Source organism: Mesoplodon densirostris, chromosome 16 (genome assembly GCF_025265405.1).
Source record: "Mesoplodon densirostris isolate mMesDen1 chromosome 16, mMesDen1 primary haplotype, whole genome shotgun sequence".
NCBI classification, from domain to species: Eukaryota; Metazoa; Chordata; class Mammalia; order Artiodactyla; family Ziphiidae; genus Mesoplodon; species Mesoplodon densirostris.
Window position 1 is genome coordinate 11,557,669 of NC_082676.1, and position 15,607 is coordinate 11,573,275.

General features: G+C 51.8%; 1 long non-coding RNA gene across 1 annotated transcript in view; it reads right to left on the bottom strand.

The window, feature by feature from the left end:
• Window positions 1–4,770: 4,770 nt before the first annotated feature.
• Window positions 4,771–15,607, bottom strand: part of LOC132476158 (uncharacterized) — a 221,935-nt gene continuing 211,098 nt past the window's right edge. Inside the window, exon 3 of the long non-coding RNA XR_009530114.1 lies at window positions 4,771–4,841. This is a non-coding gene — a long non-coding RNA (uncharacterized LOC132476158). The remainder of the gene's footprint in view (window positions 4,842–15,607) is intronic.

The following is a 15,607-nucleotide window of genomic DNA, read 5'->3' on the forward strand; positions in this document are numbered from 1 at the left end:
GCTTGGTTGTGGAATCAAACACATCTTAACTTGAATCTTGGCTGCTCCACTTGCTGGCTATGTGACCTGGGGTCAGTGACTTTACCTCTCTGAGCCTCAGGTTTGTCCTCTGAAAAAAGGGTAGTGTTAGTTACTCCCTCAGAGGGTGGCCATGAGGATTCAGTGAAATGTTCTATGTCACAGGCTGAGCATGGGGCTTGGTACACAGTAAGCCCATGTTAAGTGTTAGTTTTTATTTTTGGAGCAGGGCTTAGGCACATGTGTGTGTGTGTGTGTGTGTGTGTGTGTGTGTGAGTGTGTGTGTTTAAGCGCTTTAATTAATTCTGTTGTGCCTGGCTAGTTATCTATCCATTCATCCATCATCCATCCAACCATCCATCCATCCATCCAATCATCTATCCATCCATTTATTCAACACATTTATTTAACACAAACTGTGTGCCTGGCTGAACTTTTGTCCCTGAGGACACAGAAGTGATCAAGATAAAAAGCCTCTCCTCACAGAACTGACAATATCAGTGTTGGGAGAATAGACTAGATAATAAATGAATAAATATGTAAAGTCATATGTAAACAGCATGGGATGGAACTCCTCTTAAAGATGGACTGAGAAGCTGACATCTTCTGCTTGTCCTTCCAGACCCCCCCCTCTACCCTGCACTGTCTCAGGGCAGATCTGTGTGGAGAGTATCAACCTTGGGAGCCCACGCCTCCCCAAGGCAGTCACGAGAAAACTCATTTCCTTAGCCTCTCTTGCAGCTTGGGTGCGGGCGTGACACCTATGTTTGGGAAACAGCAAGGAGGTCTTGGAGGTAGCTGTGGGAATTGAGGTCCAGAGAGGGCAAGGGGCTTGTCCGAAACCAAGCAGTGGGGGGAGGGGGTGTGGGGAAGGCAGAATTTGAATCCAGGAATACTGGATCCCTCAACTTGAGCTCTTCACTGGTTTATGGCCCTCACTGCGGGAGGGTTGCATTGCATTGAAAGGAAGGCAGGGAAAAGTGTCCCACACTGAGGCCCACCCCAGTGTTTATCAATCACATACTGTAACCCAGGCCTGGGCTCTGCACTTTCATAAGCACGGGCTCACAACAGCCCCACAAAGCAGGACGAGCAAATCTGTGTTCGGAGAGGTCAAGCGGCTTGCTTGAGGTCACACAGAAAAGGAATCGGGACACAAACCCACTGTTTATCTCCAAACCCTTTGCTCTTTGGATTACAACCCGCTTGCAAGAAGAAGACCCATCGAAGAGGTAGCACCGTGTGTCTGACTCTCTGCCCACACTGAGCACCCTGGGGTCAGGGTCCGCATCGAAAACTTCTTGCTACTTCCAGATGAAACCCAGGGCGCTATATATGGTAAGCCCTCAATAAATACCACGTCAACACCTCAAGAAAGCACAGCCAACGTACAGGGTTTTGCTTGAGAATTACAGAGGCTCAGAGGCCGTTCCTTCTCACACTTTTTCCTCCTACATGTCCCTCCCATGAAAACTCTAGCTGACTCATTCTTTGACCTCATTTAGTTCTTCTAAAATGGTGGCTTTGCGAGGTAGGGGATGAAAAGCAGTATTTCCCACATTCTCAGCCTGGACTGTAGTACTTAACTGTACGGCCTTCCATCTATCCATTTAGTGATCTGCTAACAGTCCACCCACACACACTTCCATCCACCTGGTCTATTCACTTTATCCAACTTTCCATTTATTCCTCCACTGATCCATAAATTCAAGCATTATCCATCCATCCATCCTTTCACCCACCAGTCCATCCACCCACACTTCTACCCACCTGCCCTATTCACTCTATCCAACCTTCCATTCACTTCTCCATTGACCCATGAATTCAAACATCGTTCATCTGTCCATCCATCCATCCATCCATCCATCCATCCATCCAACCATCCAGCTATCCAACATATACATACCAAGTATCTCCTTGGTGCCAAGCCCTGTGCTAGACTCAGAGACAACTAAGACTTGGTACTTGTACAATGGGACAGATATGATGGATGGTATAGGAAGGGCTCGTTCATTCATTTTTTCCACATATGTTCTATGCTGCCTCTTAGGTGTCAAGCAGTGTTAGACCCTGGAGAACAAAGATAAAGGACACGAGGTCCTGGGCTCCCATCCTAGTGATAGAGACAGAAGTAAATATGAACCAAGGCAGGAAGTGCTCGTTCAATAGTCATTTTGTTCATTCAGCACATGTTCGCTGATGCCTCCCACATGCTGGACCTGGGCTCTGGGGACACCAAGATATAAAAGACTTGGCCTTAACCACTTGGAACACAGTCCAATGGAGGAAATAGTCCAATAGAGAATTTCAGCAGAGTAATCAGCAGACATGAGCTGCAATTAGGGTGAGAGCAGGGGTCCATGGAGGCAAGGAAGGTGGCCAAGGGAGATTTCTGGAGGAGATGGGGCTTGGTCTGAACCCTAAGGATGGCAGGGGCTCTGCTCAGTTAGCCCCCCTCCCCAGGATCCCCACGGGGCCCCCAGGGCACCCCCTCCCACCCAGGCAGCCCTTTTGAGGCTAGGACTCAAACCCTGTCTCAGGACAAGGCCCTGGGAAGCTGGCTGGCCGAACCTTGGAGACTGTCCCACAGTGACCAAGGTCTATTGGTGACATTGAGGTTGTTTGTACAAATGTGCTCCATTTTCTAAGCAGTCTCGCTCACAGAAAAAACAAAACAACTCTGCCGGCATGGCGAATGGTGGGGTGTGGACGGGGTAGCTGAGAATGTCTACCACGTATGGTGCCCTGGGGAATGGTGACATGGGTGCCAGTGGGAGGGGAGAGTGGGAAGGACAGAAGCAAGGCTGGAGGTAGATGGTGGCTGGGGCCAGATCTCTCAGAGCCTCGCAGGCCTTAGGAAGGACTCAGGGTTTGATCTGAACGGTAACGGGGAGATGTTAAGCTGGATTCAAATGGACTAAAACATAAGATTCAAAACTTCCAGGTAGCTAGTGATTAAACCATTTGCATATTCGTTCATTCCACCAATATTGGAGCACCTACTCTGTTCCAGGCACTGTTCCAGCCACTGGAGAAACAAAGGTGAACATAACAAACCCAGACTCTGCCTTCCTGGGGCCAGAGGGGACACAGACCCTGAATCAAAAAATCACACCATGAAATAGTGATAAGCACCACCAGGGAAGGCTTCTCCAAGGTGAAGCAAAAGCAGCTGGTTTAGTACTTTTTTCGGCCAATATACATTGAGCACCTACTGTGTCAGACACTGTGCTGAGTGCAGGGGTGAGGGATGAGCAAGATAGACCGAGTTCCTGCCCGCAAGGAGCTGACATTCCAGTGGAGGAGACACACCAATAAATGGACAGCAACGGCATAGTGAGGTAAATGCAGCTGGGGTACGTAGAGGGAGCCGGGAGGGCTTCCTGGAGGAAGGGGGTGAGCCGGAGTTAGGTAGGGAGTGTGCACGGGGTGGGGGAGGGGCAGATGGGGAGTCTCCAGTGACCTGCTGGGCTTAGGAGGCGGTGGGGTGTGGCGAGAGAAGATGCGGTAGCCTTGGGAGAAGGTCAAGATCCATTGGAAGGAGACCTAAGGCTGTGGACGCAGGAAGGCAGACGGTATCTGCGGGGCTCCCTCTGTCTCTCCATCTCTGTCTCTCTTTGTCTCTTCATCTCTGTCCGTGCCTCCTCTTTGTCTCTCTCATGATCTGTCTCTGTCTTTATCTGTCAGTACCTGACAGTCTCTCTGATTCTCTCACTGTCTCTCTAGGCCTCTCAGCTTCTCTTTCTCTCTCTCTTGTCTGCTCTGGTCATCTTCATGAGATGTCGGTAAGAGACAAGGATACTGGGAAAAAAACCCCGAAGGGTGGGCAGGAAGTGAGGCCAGGGGCACAAGGACAGCTGAGCACAGGGACGGGTGGTGACTGAATGTTCTGTTTTGGAAAGACTGCTCTGGTCAGGGGCGAAGGTGGCTGACCACGAAACTTGATAACCTGGCCAAACTCGGGTTCTAGCCAGCCCTGTGGCCAGAAGCCCCATGACCCCATGGATGCCGCACAGAATTTTCCCAGAGGGAGGGAGAGACGGGGAAAATGGCCCACGGGCAGTTTCTCCTCTGGTGAGCGGGACCAACAGGGAGGGGTGGAAATAAGGGAACAGCGAATTCTCAAGCGAGACCACAGTGTGGTCTAGAATAGGAAAGCCCTGCTGATCGCTATATCCTTTTCAAAGGTTTAACAATTTATTAAGCACTTACTGTGTGCCAGGCACCGTGCTAACCCTCTCAAGTGGAGCCTTGTGGTGTAAGACCAAGGACTGTGGAGCCAGACTGTCTGAGCTTGAATTTGGGCTTTACAAATCACTAGCTCTGTGACCTTGTGTAAATTACTTAAGCTCTTTCTTCGTGTGTAAAATGGGAAGAAAGCAGCACCTGTCTCCTCCATCGGAGGTCAAGATTAATATTGGTTAATACTTGTAAAGTGCTTGGAATAGTGCATGGCACATAATAAGTGCTCAAGAAAAATCTAAGCTGTTATGATTTCAGCCTTGCGATGGACAATGTAAAGCTAAGGGGGCAGGATGAGTCATGTTTGAATCCCTGCTTCATCCCTTCCCAGCTCTGTGATCCTGGTTCAGTCTCATAACATAACTGGCTGTCAGTTTTCTTACCTGTTCAGGGAAGATGATCTTAGTACTCACCTCACCAGGGGGTGGAGAGCGTCTATGTATGTGGAAAGTAGATGGAAAGCATTCACCTCACAGGTGAAGCAAGTGTCCAAAACATTTCATTTTTTTCCCCCATATGTCCAGAAGGTTCAGTGTCTCCCAGAGTATCTCTGATATTCTTGGTCCTGTGCTCTTCCTGTCCTAAAAGACAGTGGCGGTTGGTTAGAGTTGGAGCAAGGCCCCTTGGTGCCCAACATGAGTCCTGACACCAGCCTTCTGATGCAGGCATTATCAACCCATTTCACAGAGTTGGAAACTGAGGTCTGGAGAGGTAAACAGGCTGCCCAAGGCAAAAGGTTCACAAGCACCTGCTCCCCTGAGCTGCTCTTGATCTGAACTCCTGTGACAACCCCACCTTTTCCTATGCCATTAGAGGCATAGGACCCTGACCTCTCTCATGCTCAGCGTCATGGTCCTGCCTCAGTATCCCCTGAGCCTGGCCCAGCGCTGGCCTCAGAAATGTTGGTTGTATCAGACAGAATCCACAAGCCCAAAGAGCTGCGCTGTCCCTGAATTACCTCTCTGCATCCTCAGCCTGATTCCTCATCCTCTGCCAGCCAGCCGGAAGGAAATTCAACATGGCCACCACACCCCTAAATACTCCCCTCACTACCAGGGCAAGAAGCAGGTGACAAGCACAGGCAGTGCAGAGGAGGGGATAGAATGGGGTCTGGAGGCCCAGAGCCCCGAGTTCTCATGTCTTGGCTGTGTGACTTTGGACATGGCACTTCCTCTCCATGCTGAGCCTCAGTTTCCTCATCTGTAGAATGGGCACAATCATCATACTATCCACCTCTTCAGTTGATGCGAAGAATAGAGGGAGCATGGGTACAGTGCTAGGCATGGGGCAGACACTCAGAAAATGACAACTGTCCCTGCTATGTGGGAGGGGCGGCTGAAGCCCTCTCCCCCCACCCCAGTCCTTCAAGCCCAGTTTGGCTCTTCGTGGTCAATGGTGAGTGCCTCATGAGACAGTATAGTAGTTAAGAGCATGAGCCCTGGGCTCAAATCCTGCCTCTGCCACTTGTTAGCTGTGTGATCCCAGACTTAAGTGACTTAATCTCTCTGGGCCTTAGTTTCCTCATCCATGAAGTAGATGTAATTACAGCCCCCACCTCTTTGAATTGTTGTGATGATCAAATGAATTCACAAATGTAAAGGCTAGGATCCTGCCAGGCACATGATGAGGGCTCATAGAAGTGTTTGCTGCTCTTCACGGATCGAGGGGGAGAGGGGACCTGGGGGCCTCTGCGCAATTTACAAGAAACTCAGGGCCAGGGATGGAATGGGGGAGCTGGGGAAGAATCCCGATCGAAACTGGGGAGAATTTCAGAAAGCAAGGCGACCATATTGAGGAAAGGGCTTTGCACAGGTCCCACATGGCCCCGGGAAAGGCCGCTGCACACCTGTCCTCTCCTGGGAGCCCAGCAGAGTGCTCGGGCGTCTCTGTAACAGGGAAGCTATCCTTCCAGTCACTCAGCCTGAAACCCTGGAGTCATCCCTGATTTCTTGATTTCTGGCACATCTGGCCCAGCAGTGTGTCCTGTCCACCTTTAGAACAGATCTAGAATATGAGGCCATGGACTTCCCCCCACGTCCCCACCTCTGATGGCCACCCCTGGGCCTGGTCACCATCATCTTTTGCCTGGACCATTGCAGTCTCCTCCTCTCTGGTTGTCACCCTTCCCCCCAGGCCCTGACAGTCCCTTCTCCACACATAGTCAGGGGGATTCTTTCAGAACCGAGGTCAGACGCTGCTGACCTGCTCAGGACCCTCCATGGCTCCCAACTACCCCAGATAAAAGCCTGAGTCCTTCCTACAATGTGCAAGGCTCTGCACTATCGGCCCCCTACCACTGCCTCCCACGCTGCCCCGGCCACACTGGCTTCCTCATCATCCTCACACATGCCGGGCACGATCCAGCCTCAGGGCCTTTGCACTTACTGTTTCCTCTGCCGGGAATGCTCTTCCTTCACATAGCCCCATTGCCCAATCCCTCATCTCTTTCAAGTCTGTCCTCAAATATTTGCTCAGCAAGGCCTCCTCCGGCCCTGCTCCCGTGTTTAGATCTGTACCTCTCCGTGGTGCTCCATCCCCCTTCCCTGGTTTATTTTTCTTCTTAGAACTTATTGCTAGGGAGACACATCTGAAATACAATTTATTTAATTTACCTACAAATGTGTATCCCCCTGTCCACCCCTACCCCCGAAATGTCAACAGGGGGAGCAAGTTTGCCTGCTGAGGTCTGGACACTGTTCCAGGGACTCGGGACCCAGCAGAACGAAACACTGAGCCCCTGACTTCTTTTTTTTTTTTTTTTTTTTAATGAATTTATTTATTTATTTTTGGCTGTATTGGGTCTTCGTTGCTGCTTGCGGGCTTTCTCTAGTTGCAGTGAGCAGGGTCTACTCTTCGTTGCAGTACGTGGGCTTCTCACTGCGGTGGCTTCTCTTGTTGCGGAGCACGGGCTCTAGGCGCGCGGGCTTCAGTAGTTGTGGCACACGGAGCCCCTGACTTCTTGACACTTCAGCCTCATGGATCTGAATGCCAGCACTGCCATGAACCGAGCAGGAGACTTTGAACCAGTGAGTGCACCGCTCCCCGGCCTCAGTTTCCCCATCTGTGAATGGGATGACGATCCCTCCCTCCCAAGGCCATTGTGAGGCTCAGTGAGCAAATGTCTCGGAAGTGCCTGGCACCCAGTGGGCCCTCAATCAGAGCTTGGTCCTCCCCTGTCCAGCCCCCGGGCTGGCTGTCCCCCAGGGGACTGTGCCGGGAGCGTTATTTTTAACTGTGGTTCCAGCAGGCTAGGCAGCAGCTCTGAAGGCCGCGGGAAGACCACAGGGCGAGCAACATCCCGGCTCTTGACGCCAGGAGACCGCGGAGTGGAAACATCAGGGGAGGACGCCCTGTGTTCACGGTCTGCCCGGTAACCCTTTATGTGAAATTATGTCATGTCACCCGATGCTGTTTATAAACTTAGCGCTGACCTTTCCCAAGCAGGGCGCTGGGGGAAGGGGCTATATCCCCCTCTCCCCACTGCTCCACCTCCCCGAGGAGCTGTTGGCAGCCCCTCCCATTCGCCCACATTTACACAGAGCAAAGTTGGGGGGCTGGCCTCTGGCCAGACTTTGCCCGTTTATTTCAACACCTCCGAGTGCTCGCAGCTGACCAGCCCTGGGTATTTTTAAACCCTGGCCTGGGCCAACCTCTTTGTCACATTCTGGTCGGGGCTTGGACTGAGTGCATGCCCGTTAGGGGAGCTGAGGGTTTGGGATTCGTTTGACAACAAACATATAACCAAATTCCAGGACCTATGCGCCTACTGTGTGCCAGGCCCTGTAGCAGGAATGGAAGCCCCAGGGGGCCTGACTCACAGAGCCTGTCCTCCAGGTGGCCTCAGTCTTGCGGGGACACTGTGATAAGTGCTAGAATGGAGGCTAAGATAGAAATTACAACTCGACTATCCACAGGGCCAGCAGGTTGTGTAAATGAATGAAGCGGGCCTGGTGGGAGGTGACGGTGAGGGGTGGGGACTGCGGTGAGCTGGCAAGCTCGTGCCCGGTCTGAAGGGGGCGGCCGCCCCTCAGCTCTGACCTCTGTTGTCATGCGGGGATCAGGCCTGGGGTGCCCAGAGCTTCAGAATTTTCAAGGGAAGCTGCAAATCCATGTTTATGTGGAGTTTCATGCAAAAATCTCATGACTTTTAAAGGTTGGCAACGGGGCTTCCCTGGTGGCGCAGTGGTTGAGAGTCCGCCTGCCGATGCAGGGGACAAGGGTTCGTGCCCCGGTCTGGCAAGATCCCACATGCCGCGGAGCGGCTGGGCCCGTGAGCCATGGCCGCTGAGCCTGCGCGTCCGGAGCCTGTGCTCCACAATGGGAGAGGCCAGTGAGAAGCCCGCGTACACCAAAAAAAAAAAAAAAAAAACCATTCTGAGAGCCAAATGAAACCCATTAGTAGGCTGGACTCAGCCCACAGAGTCAAGTTGATCGGGGCAAACAGTTTGTGCTTTCTGATGCAAACAGATGCATTATAAAATGTTCACCACATACGGGCTGAGCACAGGGCTCCTTCTACTATTCTAGACCCCTGGGAAAGAGCAGGAAACAAGATGCACAATGTCCCTGTCCTCATGCTGCTTGTATTCATTCAGTGGCGTGCTGGAGCTGGCCGGCACTGCTGGCTGGCGAATTCTGCAAGCTGGTTTCTCCACAGCCATCACAAAAATTTTTAAATTATTTGAACTTACAATTAAATAAATGATAATACAAATAAAAGTAACAACTACTCAAAACATCACTTTCTAATTAATGTACTGTTTCATATTTCTTGAGGTTATTGACATCTATTGTATGAGATTGCATCATACAGCACACTCTGTGGTGGAAATAGTATCTGATGGCATGACACTGAATACGTCTTCTCAACTCCAAGTTCAGTGAAGTCATGCTGGGAGCTTGAAATCAGCCACCATGGGAGTGTTTATGCCCCAGAAATTGGCAAATGTAAACATCAGAGCTCCCCGCTTGCCGAGAGCCTGTCAAACATTTAGCAGCAAACTAGATTAAAACAAATATACGGATAATACGTAATATGTCAGATAGCAACAACTACAATGAAGGAAAATAAAGTAGGTCGAGAGATAGGTGGTGATGGAGGGGAGAATTTTATATGGGCAGGTCATGGAAGTGTTCTCTGAGGAGATGATATTTGAGCAGAGACCTGAATGGAGTGACAGAATGAAACAGACAGATATCTTTGGTTCGGGCAAAGGGAAGAGGAAGTCTCTGCCTAGGGACAGGAACAAGCTTTCTCGTTCAGGAATAGGGAGAAGGCAAGTGTAGCAGGAACAGAGTGAGGGAGGGAAATGGGATAGGGATGAGGTTGGGGAGGTAGGCAAAGGTCAGATCATATGAGGTCTTATAGGCCATGGTGACGATAGGGATTTTTATTCTAAGAGGGAAGAGGCGTTTTAGAGGGTTTTGAGCAGGGGTGTGACCTGACTTAATTTACCTTTTACAAAGGCACCTCCTACTGTGATGGAGTAAAGCTGGGAAGCCAGGAGACTAGGGAGGAGACCACTGTCCCTGTCCAAGCAGGTAAGGATGGTGGCCGCCGGCGCCATGGTGGTGGCTACAAAGGTGGCACAAGAGTATGGATTCAGGATGTAATTGGCCGCTGAGTTGACAGGACTTCTGCTGGATGGGATGTGTCGGGGTAAAGCAACAGGGTATCAAATATGGCTTCTAGGTATTGTCCTGAATATCTGGGTGAGAGGTGGCACCGTTTACTGAGAAAAGAAGACTAGTGGGAAGGGCTGGGGTTTTAGGAGGGGAAATGGGAGATTCTGAGGTTCTGTTTTGTGACATTTGAGGGGTCTGTGTGAGACCCATGTGGAGGTATCCACTCGCCAGTTGGACATCAGAGTCTTGCCAGTTGGAGCACAAGGTAGTTCCGGAAGCAGTGTCTCTCTTTTGCTGTGGCAACTCCCAGCCAGGGGGACAATACTGCTGGGGGGTTGGGAGGGGGGTTTCTGGGAAGGCCTCACAGTGAAGGAGTTGTGAAGGATAGGAAGAAGCATCTGGCAGGTGGAGAATGGAGGAACCGCATCCCAGGGGGAGGGCACAGCAGGGGCAAAGGCCTGGAAGCAGGAAAAGCATAGCCTTTTTGGAGGATGGTGTGGGAGGGGCCCAGGTGTGGGAGAGAGGCTAGAAAGGCAGAAGGGCAGATCTCTCAAAGGGCTGCTTCTTTCAACCGAAGGAGGCTGGAGTGCACCCTCAGGGCACAGGGTGAAGCGTGTAAGCAGGTTCAGGCCACAAAGAGCACCTTAGGAAGGAAACACTGCACCCACTCTGGCCTGAGGTGGCACAGGTCAGGTGGAGTGTCCCCTGCCCTGCCCTCCCCTCCCCACTGGGCCCCCCAGCACCCTGCCCTCAGCGTTCACAGCAAAACGCCCCTCTAAATCAGCCTGGAACATTTGTCAACCAGCCAGTTTCTTGGAGATATTTTGCCGACAAACCAGGAAAACAAAATAACCCTGAGGGGAGGGAGGAAGGTCAAAGGAATATTCTGGAACCTTTGGTTTCTGGATTCCCATCAGGTGGAAGAGCCAGGAGGTCACTTCCCCGTACTGAGGGATGACTGAAGTGAACATGGCATGGCAGGGACTTCGGTGTTTACAGGAACTTTTGTAAGCAATCTCAGGTATAGGCGTGGGGGAAATGGGGGTCTGGGTTCAAAGGCAGGTTTTTCTGCCACATATTTGCAGTGTGATCTTAGGCAGGTCTTATCTTTCTGAGTCTTGGTTTCCTTATCTGTACAAAGGGATAATAGTGGCACCTGTAACAGTGTCACTCACCAGTCTCCTGGAATTGCTGGGGGGTGAAATGAGATAAAACAGATCAATAATTTAGCCCAGGGCTTCCCTGGTGGCGCAGTGGTTGACAGTCCGCCTGCCGATGCAGGGCACACGGGTTCGTGCCCCATTCCGGGAAGATCCCACATGCCGCGGAGCGGCTGGGCCCGTGAGCCATGGCCGCTGAGCCTGCGCGTCCGGAGCCTGTGCTCCGCAACGGGAGAGGCCACAACAGTGAGAGGCCCGCGTACTGCAAAAAAAAAAAATAAAATAAAACATAAAATAAAATAAAAAAATAATAATTTAGCCCAGTGCCTTGCTCATGCCAAACTCCCAGTCAATGTCAGCTGTCAATCATTATTTGCAAAGTTATTAATTATTGAGTACTTTCTGTATGCCAGGCTTTGAGCAGTTCACACTACCTCATTTAAGCCTCATTCCCTCCCTGTGATTGAGGATTACTATTGACTCCATATTACAGACAGGGAAACTAAGCCTCAGAGAGTTGACCCGGCTTTCCCAAGGTAAGTTGTCTCAGGGGACACAGCTGGGATTTGAACCTGCATCTGACCTCATAACCCATTTCTATATTCATTCTGTATTCATTCTGGGTTCTGCCTCCTGTGAATCGAATCAGGCTCCAGAATTCTGGTAAACAATAATCCACGTGACCCCCCGTATCCCTCCACTCCAGTAGCGACCCCTGCCTTTCCTGGAGCCAGCCAGCTCAGGCTGCACCCTGGGCCTGGGGTGTGGGCAGGACACGGATGATGGCTGCCCCACGGCAGTGCAGGGCATGCAGGAGGAGAGCCATCCTAGGCCAGCTGCGGCCTGAGTCCAGCTGGGCACCCATGTCCCATCAATAAACGTGCCCCAAAATAGCTCTCTGGGCCCGGCCAGGGCAAGAGGTCCAGGACGTCCTGTTCCCACCGGCTCTGGCCAGAGAGTGACTGTGTACTTGGCCTTCCCCATTTGGAGGCCGCTGGAGGGGAGGGCAGAGCTCATCCTGCCTGTGGACTCATGGGAATTAGCAGCCCCTGAGCACCAACACCCACAAGTTGGGACACTGTGATGCTTCCCAAATGCACTGCTGGTGGAACAGCGCCAGTGGCTTTTATCTTAGTAGACAGTCTCCCGGGGAGGTTAAGAACTTGGTTGCTGGAGTCTGACTGGTGTGGGTTCAAATTCTGACTTAGCCATTTCCTAGCTGTGTGACTTTGGGCAAGTGACTTCCCCTCTCTGAGCCTTGGTTTTTTCACCTGGAAAATGGGGATAAACATTTCATAGGGCTGTTGCTGTGCTTCAGTGAGTTTGTGTATACACAGAACGGGTTGTAGACTTGGCAGGTTTTATTTATTACCTGTTCCTCTCCCTCCCTCGGCCCTGCAACATGAGCTCCACCAGGCAGGAATCTTTATGGTTTACTGATGAACTCCAAGGCCCATGGGAGGTGCTCACAGCTATTTGTTGAATAAATGGATGAATGAATTAATGAATGAATGGAAATGCCAGGCACATAGCAAGTGCTCAAAAACACTTAGCAATTCTGTCTTAATGTGCCTTTGAAAAAAGAGAAGCTCAAGGGTCAAATGTGACTCTCAATCGGGATTGGTCAAGATGTGGAGAAAGTTAAAGTGAGTCAAGGGGAAGAAAGACAAATGTTACACACAAAAGGACCAGAGGGAACTGGAGGGGGCAAAGCCGGGCAGGGGGGCTGAGACTGCCGGAAGCTGTGAGCCATGGGGACAGTGGACGCTGGTCTGGAGTTCCGAGTCTGGGAGTCCAGGATGCTAGGAACACCAGCCTCTTGGTGTGATACCCTGGGGAGCAGCAGCTCCTAACTTGTAACCTCCTGGGTCACCCCCACGAATGTGAATGTGGGGCCCTAGGGCTTCTACGTCTGAGGAGCTGAAAAGGGGAAGAAGTGAGGAGGTTGGGCCGCTCATGTGCCTAATCATCCTATAGCAGCAACACTGATTCACGCTCCTGCAGCCTGCCCGATGCAGGCTCGCCAGGCTGAATGCTAGGGACAGCCCTAGGAGATGAGTACTACTGTATCATTACTCCTGTTTTACAGATGAGGACACTGAGGCCCAGAGAGGTGGTGTGGGCTGCCCACGGTCACAAGGAGAGTGAGTGGTCAAGCCCCTCCCTGCAGCACTTCGACCACATGTGACCACCAACAGTTCCCTGAGCACATGGGCTCCTCCTTCCAGGGCCTTTCCTGAGCTGTCCCTCACTTGGAGCACTCTGCCCAGTCTTTTTGCTGGGCCCGCGTCACACTTCCTGGGTCCCTCCTTGGGGGCAGCCTCCCCTGACCTCCTCCCACCCCCAGCTCCTGCTGTCTCTTGCTGAGCTGTGACAGTTGTATATTCATCTGTCCTCAGGATCTTGGGGGCAGCTGAGGGGTCTGCATTTTCTCTGGGACACGGCACCCAGCACAGAGTGGGCACTGCTGGAAATTGTGGAACGAACACACCCTTAGGTATGGCTGTGAACCAGGAGCTGTGACCCTCAGAGCCCTGAGTCCAGGATCGCACCTGGGACAGGTGGCGGATGGAGGGGACACTGAGACCACCGAGTCTCGAGCCACACTCTGGGGCCTTTACTGCTACTCCCTGGTCTGTTCATATACAGAGGCAGCCCTGTCCAGTGGTCAGAGCCTAGGCCCCAGGGCCCAACTGTGTAGGTTCAAATACCGGTGTAGCTACCATCCTTCCAAGAGACCCTGGGCAAGTGATTTAACCCCCTTGGCCTCAATTTCCCCACCTAAAAAAATGGGGAAAATGATAGGGTTGTTGCCAGCATTAAATGAATTGAATATATGGTTAATGCTTAGAATCGTGCCTGGTATATGCCAAATGCTTTACAAGTACTAGCCGTATTATTGTCATTAGGCAAGGTGGGTTATGCTGAGCCATAAGTAAGAAGTTTGGACTTTATGTCTGAGGGATGGGTTATCAGTGGGCAGATTTTTTTTTTTTTTTTTTTGCGGTACGCGGGCCTCTCACTGTTGTGGCCTCTCCTGTTGCGGAGCACAGGCTCCGGATGCGCAGGCTCAGCGGCCATGGCTCACGGGCCTAGCCGCTCCGCGGCATGTGGGATCTTCCCGGACTGGGGCACGAACCCGCATCCCCTGCATCGGCAGGCGGACCCTCAACCACTGCGCCACCAGGGAAGCCCTCAGTGGGCAGATTTTTTTTTTTTTTTTTTCTTTTTGCGGTATGTGGGCCTCTCACTGTTGTGGCCTCTCCCGTTGCGGAGCACAGGCTCCGGATGCGCAGGCCCAGCGGCCATGGCTCACGGGCCCAGCCGCTCCGCGGCATATGGGATCCTCCCAGACCGGGGCACGAACCCGTATCCCCTGCATCGGCAGGCGGACTCTTAACCACTGCGCCACCAGGGAGGCCCAGTGGGCAGATTTTTAAACCTGTTCTGAGCTGGTTTCGATGACACTGAGATGTGAGGGTGATGCTAGAAGATCTGGCATCAGGAGCTGCCGGGCTGTGCTCCGTGCTTCACCACGTGGTTGACCAAACTCTCACAAACACGCCAGAGGGAGCGCCCTTGTTACCCCTTTTCAGGTGGGGAAACCCCGACTCAGCAATATAAGTCACCTGCCCAAGGGCACACGGCCAATTAAGTAGCCAAACCAGGATTCAAACTCGGTTATAAGTTTCCTGTTGCTACTATAACAAAGGATGTCAAATTTAGTGGCTTAAAAACAACATAAATTTGTTATCTTACGGTTCTGGAGGTCGGAAGTCCAAAATAGGTCTCCCAAGGCTAAAAATCAAACACAGGCTTGCATTCCTCCTGAGGCTCCAGTTCTTGCCTTTCCAGCCTCTAGATGCCACTCACATTCCTGGCTCACTTCACCCCAACCTCTGCTTCCATCAAAACTTCCCCTTCTCTGACTCTGACCCTCCTGCCTCCCTCTTATAAGGACCCTTGCAATTACGCTGAGCCTCCTGGATAACCTAGGTTCATCTTCCCATCTTGAGATTCTTTATCACATCCACCAAGTCCCTTTTGCCATGTAAGGTGACATAATCACAGGTTCTGGGGATTAGGACATGGGCATCTTTGGGGAGCCATCATTCTACCTGCCACAGACCCGGGATGGAGGCCCAACCCAGCCTCTATGGCTTCCCCTGTGAGCACCCCAGGCTGCAGGACCAAGAATGAGAGGATGCCCAGCATGGTGGCGGGGAGCGCGTGGAGCCCAGGTCTCTCGTGGCAAGTTTGGGGTCTTTATGTGAGGAAGCCCCAGGGAGGGAGGGCAGGCCCAGAGATGAGTGAGGTGGGCGGGGCTCGGGCACGGGGACCAGAGGGGCCCAGAACAGTAAACCAGCTGACCAGAGGAGAAGTGGGCCTGGGTGGCCCGAGCTGGCCATTTTCCAAAGGAATTTGGAAATCCTGGTTTTTATGTGAAATCTCCAGTTTTTAAATGTTGGCAAATGATTCAAAATTATGAGAAAAAAACCCCTACACACACACACACATGCACGCACCTACACTGTGTGTGAAGTCACACAGAACACCTCTGA